Raw genomic sequence first — 10,020 nt, 5'->3', positions numbered from 1 at the left:
TATATATATATATATATATATATATATATATATATATATATCGATTGTGTATTTCAATGTTTCTATTGATGCATGCATTCATAATTGCATATACGTATAGGTATGCGTGTATGTGTATCTGTATGTGTGTGTGCTTGTATGTGTGTGTGTGTGTATGTGTGTGCGTGCGTACTAGTATGTATGCCTAACATCATTTATGATAAAAATACCACTGACAAGAGCAACAAGATATAACATGATTCCATGTCAAAAGAATATGGCGGCATGCAAATAATTCGATCATATGATATTGTTTATGTTGTTGTTATTGTTGGTGTCACTTTCTTGTTGTCCGTGTTGTTATTGACGTTTTTGTTGTCGTAGGTACTGTTGCAAATATTTTTCTAGCCGACATTTTCCCTCTCTTTTCCTTGTTATTGTCTGTTATATTGTAGTAATAGTAGTAGGAGGAGAAGTAGTAGAAATAGTAGTAGTAGTAGTAGTAGTAGTAGTAGTAACAATAGTAATAGTAGTAGTAGTAGTGGTAGTAGTAGTAATAGTAGTAATAGTATTATTATTATTAGTAGTAATAGTATTAGTAGTAGTGGTAGTAGAAGTAGTAGTAGTAGTAGTAGTAGTAACAGTAGTAATAGAAGTGGTAGTGGTAGTAGTAGTAATAGTAGTAGTAATTGTTGTTACTGTTACTGTAACTATTTACTGTAACTATTTTTTTTTGTTTCTGTTTTTTTATACTTGGTTGTACATGTTTGTTTTTGTTTTTTATTGTTGGCAAGTAGTGTTGTTGTTTTGATGCGTTTTCGCTGTTGCTTTTCACTGTTGCTCTTGCTATTTTTCTGAATATGTTTGTTTATTTGTTTGTTGTTGTTGTTGTTGTTACTTTTCGCTATAGTCGTTGATATTGCTACACTTCTTTTGGTTCTTGCTGTTTTTGATGTTGCTTTCGTCCGCCTCCCCCCCCCCCCTACTCATCACTCTTACACCTCAGCAAACGAAAGAAACAGAAGGAAAAAACAGAAGACAGACACGAAAAACGTACTGAAAGATAGAGCAGAACAGAAAGGAGAAAGAGACAAACAGACAGACGGACTGAGACATAACCACAGAGAGAGAGAGAGAGAGGGGGGGCGAGAGACAGGAGGGTGAGAAACAGTAATATGTAAACAAATAAATAATTTAAATGTTGTAGAAAAAAGAAAGAATACAAACAAAATAATAAATAAAACCTCCAAAGAAAATTACAATAACAAACCACACAAACGACAGACAAAACTTGACACTTAAAACTTTGCACGCAAAAGCAACTAATATTTGATATATATACATGTAAAGCTACAAATATAAAACCTATACACATTAAAAACTACACACGTAGAAAACCTGTGGCCATAAACTCTACACAAACATAGACTTCACACATGCTTAAACCCTACATACAAAAAACCTGCACACATATAAACCTTGGCTCATAAAACCTACACAGTTAAAATCTACTTACACGTCAGCCCTAAACGCGTATAAAATATACACAAATAGAAAACTACAGATGTAAAGTCTATACACATATAAAACCTACAAACGTAAAGTCTATACACATAAAACCTACACATATTAAACCTACACACATAAAACCTACACAGAAATAGGTCTACATAAAACTTGCATAAGAATCTACACAAGTATAAATCTCACACACATAAAACCTACTCAAATAAAACGTACACATATAAAAAAACTCTACAAACGCGTAAAACCTAAACGTACACATAAAAATCTATGCAAATATAAAACTACAGACATAAAATTTACGTATTTAAATCCAACTCGAGTGCATATTAAACCTTCACAGATAAAAGCTACGCACGCGTAAGACCTACACACATATAGAACCTACACATAAAGCCTATACATATAAAATCTACAAAACTTTCACATCGATATACATAGAACCACAACTCTCAATTAAAACCTATTTTAGGTGAAACTATCACGTAAATCTGACACGCATAATATCTACACACACACAGAAATCAACAGATATGAAGCATATACACTTACACACACACACACACATACATATACGTGTATATGTGTACATCCTATCCATAAAAGCAATAGCTAAAGCCTATAGACGCAAAACGCTACACACACACACATATACATACATGTATGTATATGTATGTGTTTATATATACATGTGTGTGTGTTTGTGACATACGTACGTAAAAACTAAGCACATTTTAGGCATTTAATCCATCCATTAAATGCTGCGCTTACAATACTTGTAATCACAAAATCGATACAGACGAACATTTCAACAGAAATACTCAACATACAGGTGGGTGCATAGATGTGAGGCTAAAACATTCGCTTAGCAACCATGTGGTTTTGAGTTCAATTCTACAGCGTGGTCCCTGGTTACATTACAACTACTCTCCAACCACGCAATCAGCATCTACAGGGCAGACTAGAGTATATTGGTTTTAAATTTTGGCACAATGCCAGAAATTTTAAGAGTAAATTCGATTGCATCGATTCCAGTGTTCAACTGGTACTAATTGTATCGACCCAGAAAAGATGAAGGGCAAAGTCATCCTCGGTGACATTTGAAATCTGAACGTAAAGACGGGCGAATTGCTTCTAAGCATTTGGCACCAAGTGCTAACGATTCTGCGAGGTTGCTGTCGTAGCTCTATAGATTATATTACGCCTACTTTATGGGCTATGTCACCCCTAGTCTACAGGGTACATTACAAATACATTATAAGTCATGTCACAACCAATGCATAGGGTACATTACAGTTAAATTAAGGAGCAGGAGTGGCTGTGTGTTTAGTAACTTGCTTATCAACCACATGGTTCCGGGTACAGTCCCACTGCGTAGCACTTTGGGCAAGTGTCTTCCACTATAGCCTCGGGCCGATCAAAGCCTTGTGAATGGATTTGGTAGACGGAAACTGAAAGAAACCCGTCGTATATATGTATATATATATATATATACATATATATATATATATCTGTGTGTATTTGTGTGTCTGTGTTTGTCCCTCCAACATCACTTGACAACCGATACTTGTGTGTTTACGTCCCCGTAACCTTGCGGTTCGGCAAAAGACACCGATAGTATAAGTACTAGGCTTACAAAGAATAAGTCCTGGGAGTCGATTTGCTCGACTAAAGGCGGTGCTCCAGCATGGCCGCCGTCAAATGACTGAAACAAGTAAAAGAATAAAAGAGTAAAAAAGCTATGTCACACCCAATCGAACCATTTATAGGATACATCGAATCATCTATAGGGTATACGCCGAAACATCTATAGGGGCTACACTACACATACTTTAGATAGTACACTGCACCAGTTTTAGAGACTACAGCATCACCAATTTATGAGGTAGACCACTAATACTCTGTACGGTGTCTCACATTTACTCTATAGAGTGTACCGCAGCCACTTTATAGTATGCAGTACACGTATTTTATATAGTGCACAGCAAGCTGTCTAAATGTTGATAACTGAATAATAAGGATCGAGAGAACGGCGACTGTAATGGAATCCTCAATAAATATTACCATTATCTTATTGTTTATGGATTGAAGTCGACACAGTATGTTCGAATAAGTGAGAAGCTCAGGTTCGATCCTACTGAATGAAATCTAAGTGAAGAGTTTTCGAATACACACACAGAGACAAACAATCAAACACACACACACACACGTTATATTATGTATAGATGTGTATGTGTATATATATATATATATGTATATAAATACATACATATGTACATATATATATATAGATATATACATATGTATATATATATATATATATACATATACACACACAAATACATATATATATACATACATATATACACTCGGGCATATATGTATTTGTATATATATATATATATATATATATATATATGCGTTTGTGTATAGTGACTGTGAACATTTTCCTTGTAAACGTTTAATGAACATTTATGAAACTATATATATGTGTGTGTATCTGTATGCGTATGTGCGCACGCGCGTGTGTATGTATTGTCAATATGCTGTAAGAAAAGTTATAAAACAATGCAGAAAGAACACAGTACGCTTTTAAAAGTACTAGTTTAACGCTGAAAAGGAAAAGACCAAAAGACGCATATCTAACGTTTCGGACGTTAGTCCGTCATCTTAAAAGAATTAAGAAAACGAAGGGTAGTGCGAAAAGAAAGAAATAAAGGAAAAATCAAATAAGAGATTTAAAAGATCAAATAATTGCAGAAAACTATTTGGAAAGATAAAGAGAAAAGCGTTTAACCTAGAGGGATCTATGTCTTACAGAGTACCATCATAATAGCTGAGGAGGCTATGGGTTTACTTGAGTGTGCTTGTGTAAAAGGCTATGTTCACATTTAAGTATATGGATAAAGATATCACATGTGTATAGAGTAATTATATACACATAAGTATTTTACTGGCATTCAGAAAATACATTTCCGTATAAAGGAGATTAACAAGAAGGATCAATATTGGTGGAAAGGAATCAAATTTCTAGCGATTATACAATAATAGATACGATAATACACACACACGCACGCACGCACGCATATGTATATACTCACACAAGCTATCAGCAATTTCATGGGACAGCCCATACGGCAATATTGTATACATAATTCATCGTATTAACCATATATATATATATATATATATATATATATATATATATATATATATATATATATATATATATATATATATATATATACATACAAACTTACATACATATGTACACACACGCATATATATATATACTCATGCATAATTTCACACATACATGCACGCACGCACGCACGCACACTCCCCCACACAGGCATATAATAGCTGATATAAACACCAATTTAGTGCAACAAAGTTTAATGGGCCATCTGACAGAATTGATTAACCTCTGTGACTCGGCCACCATTCATTTACACGTTCACCCGATTATATACGCATACATACATACATACATATATATATATATATATATATACATACACACACACACACACACATATATATATATATATACACGTGCGTGTGCGTGTGTTGTTACATATATCTGTTTGTGTTGTTACATATATCTGTGTGTGCCATGTTGCATATGCATAACTGTGAACGCGTTCGCCTTTATGTGCCTCTTCTTTGCAGGTGAAATATCCTTTTGAAAGAGCTGACATTTCACACTCGCCATCTTTGTTTCATATTCTAACAGAAAATAGGTGTAAATTTCAATACCCTTCCACCCCCTTACACTCCTTGCACTATTCTCCTTATGGATATTAGGTGAAGATCTGCGTGGTACTGTGACACAGGTTTGAAGTTTATTTCCTATGAATATGTAATGAAAGCGACTTATCCAGATGACAAACATTCGACGCACGTAACATAGCCATTGAAAATAATAATAAAAACAACAACAACAACAACAATAATAATAATAATAATAATAATAATAATAATAATAGACAATGTTTCTCTGAAAGAAACGGAGAAACTTTCAAAATACAAAGACCTGGAAATAGAGGTAATTCGAATGTGGAGTTTAAAAATAGAAACAATTTCTATCATAGTAGGCGCAATAGGTTTCATAAAATAAAATCAACATTCAGACAAATACATAACAAAAACACCAGGACTTAGAAGTACATATCCAGCTAGACACACTTTCAATACAGTGAAAATAAGAGCAACGCAACAAACCACAGCACATTCCCAAGGCATACTGAGCTGCGCTCGGCAGTGTAGAGAAAGCACGCGATAAAAATGTGACTACTGAATGATAATAATAATAATAATCCTTTCTACTATAGGCACAAGGTCTGAAATTTGGGGGAAGGGACTAGTCGATTACACCAACTCCAGTGTTTCACTGGTACTTAATTTATCGGCCCGGAAAGGATGAAATGCAAAAAGTCGACCTCAGCGGAATTGAACTCAGAACGTAGCGGCAGACGAAAACCCGCTAAACATTTCGCCCGGCGCGCTAACGATTCTGCCAGCTCGCCACCTTGATAGCAACAATCCTTTCTGTTACTGGTAGACGATCTGAATTTTCTACTTTTGGCGGGGTGGGGTGGCAGTCGATTCATCGACCCCAGTGTTCATGAATAAGATGAATGGCTAAGTCGACTTCCTCAGAATTTGGACTCAAAACGGTAAGACGGACAAAATACCGCTAAGCATTTTGTCCGGCGTGTAAACGATTGTGCCAGCTCCCCGCCATAATACTAATTATCCCTTTCTACTATAGGCACAAGGCAGGAAATTTGTGGGGAGCTGGAGTAGTGCTTGACTTGCACTTATTTTATCGACTCCTAAAGGACGAAATGCAACGTCGACCACGTTAGGGATTGAACTCAGAAATGGAACAAATGCCGTTTTATATTTTGTGTGAAGTTCTAACCATTCTACCAGACTACTGCCTTTAATGCTAGTTTTTTTTTTAGGTACAAAAGGAGTAATACGCTGGAAAGGGCGCAATCGGAACCATTATCCCACTACTCGACTGACACGTTATTTTATTGATACTCGAAGGTTCAAAGGGGTAAATTACCCCCTACAGAATTTGATCTCAAAATGGAATGATCCGGAGCCAGTACCATAAAGCAATTTTTTCCGGTGCAGTAACGATTCACAGTTAGTTATATATAAAAAAAGGGTCAACTTAAACAGGAGTGCTGGGTCCAGTAAATAGTACGTTATTCTATCGACCCTGAACAGATGAAAAGCGAAGTTGACCTTACTTGGGGTTGAACTCCTACCACAAAAGGGTAGGATGTGAACTCGTTACGCAACAGTGAACACTTAAATATGTTCAGTTTCACTCAATGTGCTGCGTGTGGCAAAGCTATCGTCTCTCGATTAAGAAAGTTCCTCATAATTCTGTGCACGCGTGCGTGTATGTGCTTGTGTGCATGTGTCCGTGTGTGTGAACGTGACGGAGGGGCAAAAGTGCGTGTGCTCCTTGCATACATTGTTCGAGTACAAGTATTGGAATTTTGGGAAAGAGCTGAGTCAATAAAATTCCCTCCTATTCGAGGTGCAACCGTTTTTGATGGCATATAAGACGCAATGTTTTTCAAAAGACAGAAAAAGTCTCAAAAAGCAAAAAAAAAAATATTAAAAAAATAAAAAAATTTAAAAAATCAACCCTAGGATGAAGTGTGAAGTTGCACCCCCACCCATAAGCCAATTTGTCCCTGACACACACTGAAATTCAGGTCCTTCTAAAATGCCGGTGCGTCTTTTAGGCTACGGTACTTTAATTTATCTCCTCTGGAATAATGACAAGAGAAGTTGACTTCAACGGGATTTGAACTCGGATCTTAAAGAGCCGGAAGAGATATTGCAGGTCTTTATTATTCTGTTTATTTCCGACGCCCTAACGATTGTGCGACTTCGCCCGCCACCAGTCAATATATGAACAAATTCAAGTATTTAAGGTGTGGTGGCGGATGTCATGGTGGTGGTGGCGAAGATGTGGTGAATATTCGATTACTTCGATCGGTATTTATTTAATCAAGTATTGAGAACATGCTCTCAAGCTTACATATATATACACACATACATACATACATATATGTGAATGCCTAGATATATGTATACATGCAAAAATACATACATACATATATATATATGCATATACACACATGCACACACAAGCACACACACACACACATATATAAGATTAAAACACAAAAGGGACCAGGTTGGGAAGCGAACACGTTATGCGTCGATGAATACTTAAACACGGCTCAGTCTCACAGCAGATACCGTTTGGCGAAGCCTACCGCTTTTTTTTTTGTTTTTTGTTTTTTTCGGTTGGATTAAGGAAGTTCTTGATAATTCTGTGTGTGTGTGTGTGTGTGTGTGTGTATGTGTGTTTGAATGTTTGTGCATGCGGGCATTTGTGTATGCGTGCATGTGTGTGATATACCAATATGTTTCTGTATGTGAACACAACGGAGAAGGTAATACTGTCCATTACGTGTGCGCGTGCATAACGATTTGTGTATATCGTTTTTACTTCTTACGTCCGTGTGTGTATTTGTGTCCGTGTGTACGTGTGTGTGTGTGCACGTTTGTGGTTTTTATTCTTATATATAATTGTAGTGGTGTGTGCGTGTGTGGGCCGGTGTGTGTATACATGTATATGTAATTTTATATGTATGCATATATGTATCCCTGCATATGTATATATTTATGTATATCTGCCAGCGTGTATGTTCCTTATACTGTGCACGTTTTCTCAGACTTCAATCATATAAATATATAGTGTAAGCTCTATACACTATGTACAAGCATATATAAACATATATATATACATATACATACACACATATATATATACACACTTCTTAATATGTGTGTGTGTGAACATATATGTAAACTTGAATATAAATATGTTTGTATATAAATATAAATACATACATATATATACATATATATATACGTATGGATGTATATATTATTATTATTATTATTATACAAGAATTTTGATGATAGTGACATCGAAGTTTCGAAGAATATTAAATTTATACTCTACAAAAGTATAGAGTAACCCCAGGTTTATATATAATTATATTTAATTGAGCATAAAAAGAAATATTAGTATATGTGTGTGCGTGTGTGTGTATGTGTGTGTACATTTATATAGGTTTATATATATATAGTTATGTATGTATATGTGTATACATATTTATATATAGATATGCATTTATATTGCTGTATATATATATATATATATATATATATATATATATATATATATATATATATATATATATATATATATATATATATATGCACACACATTTACACACACACATTTACACACACACACACTCACTCACGCACACACATATTTTAATTAAGGTCCGAGAGTTTCGTGCGTTGGTCCTTAACAAACTAGTTTGAAAAGCGTCAAGGCACGAAACTCTCGGACTTTCAGTCACTCTGTTACTTCTGCTAAATGTGTTTCCACCAACATACCAATACCTATACATACATATATATATATGTGTGTGTGTGTGTGTGTGTATGTATATTACTGCTTGTTTTTATGCAAAATTATTATAAACACAATTCAACATTAAGCTGAAAAATATTTCAATACTTTTTTCTACCGTATACATTTAACATACTTTTACAAGAAGTGTGAACAGTGACTTTGAAGTTTCGGTCACCAAGTCTTCAGATACCACAAAATAACGACAATTCCTTGAGACATACAAATGAAAATTGAAACTCACCTATAGACAAAGCGATTCCTTTTCTGTCGGTGTCCTTAGTATATCAAGATCCTTAACTTTGTAATAAAAATTCTTTTATCAACTTGGTTCAAGAGTCACTCCTGTTGTCGTCAAAGTACACGTATTTCCTCTTTAAGAACGTTAATAGTAATAATAATAATAATAATAATAATAATAGTAATGATAATACTTATTATTATTAATTATATTGCATTGGTCTGTTTTAATTTTGTTTATAGACTTCTTGTTGCTCTCATAAATGAAGTATTAAACGATGTAACTTTGTTATCGCACGTTTATAAACAAAGATGTTGACACACACACACACACACTCACATTCAGAAACAGCGACACGTACTTACACATGCATGCGCGCACACATGCGCACACCTACGAACTTATGCTTAAACTTCTTTCTATGTATATACATACATATGTATACATATATATTTATATATGATAATATATATATATATATATATATATATATATATATATATATATATATATATATATATATATGTATATAGATATATATATATGTATATAGATATATTTTTATGTTTACGTGTATATATATATATATATATATATATATATATATATATATTATATGAATGTAAATGTATTTGTTAATCTATACCCGTAACTGTTTGCGCTTCATATATAGATATGGATATGCTTTTGTCTATGTGTGTGTATATATATATATAGATATATCTTTGTGGGTATGTATGTATGT

The 10,020-nt window shown here is 34.2% G+C and overlaps 1 protein-coding gene across 2 annotated transcripts in view; it reads right to left on the bottom strand.

Annotated features, from left to right (window-relative positions):
* The window catches only part of LOC106883454 (QRFP-like peptide receptor), a 387,136-nt gene extending 377,412 nt beyond the window's left edge, over window positions 1-9,724 (bottom strand). For both annotated transcript variants that reach the window (XM_052973172.1, XM_052973171.1), the window contains exon 1: window positions 9,279-9,724. The gene's annotated coding sequence lies outside the window, so the exon portion shown is untranslated. The remainder of the gene's footprint in view (window positions 1-9,278) is intronic.
* Window positions 9,725-10,020: the final 296 nt, after the last annotated feature.

This window comes from Octopus bimaculoides, chromosome 15 (assembly GCF_001194135.2).
Source record: "Octopus bimaculoides isolate UCB-OBI-ISO-001 chromosome 15, ASM119413v2, whole genome shotgun sequence".
NCBI lineage: Eukaryota > Metazoa > Mollusca > Cephalopoda > Octopoda > Octopodidae > Octopus > Octopus bimaculoides.
The sequence above is the reverse complement of the archived record's forward strand: the minus strand, read 5'-3'. Positions and strand labels throughout refer to the sequence as shown.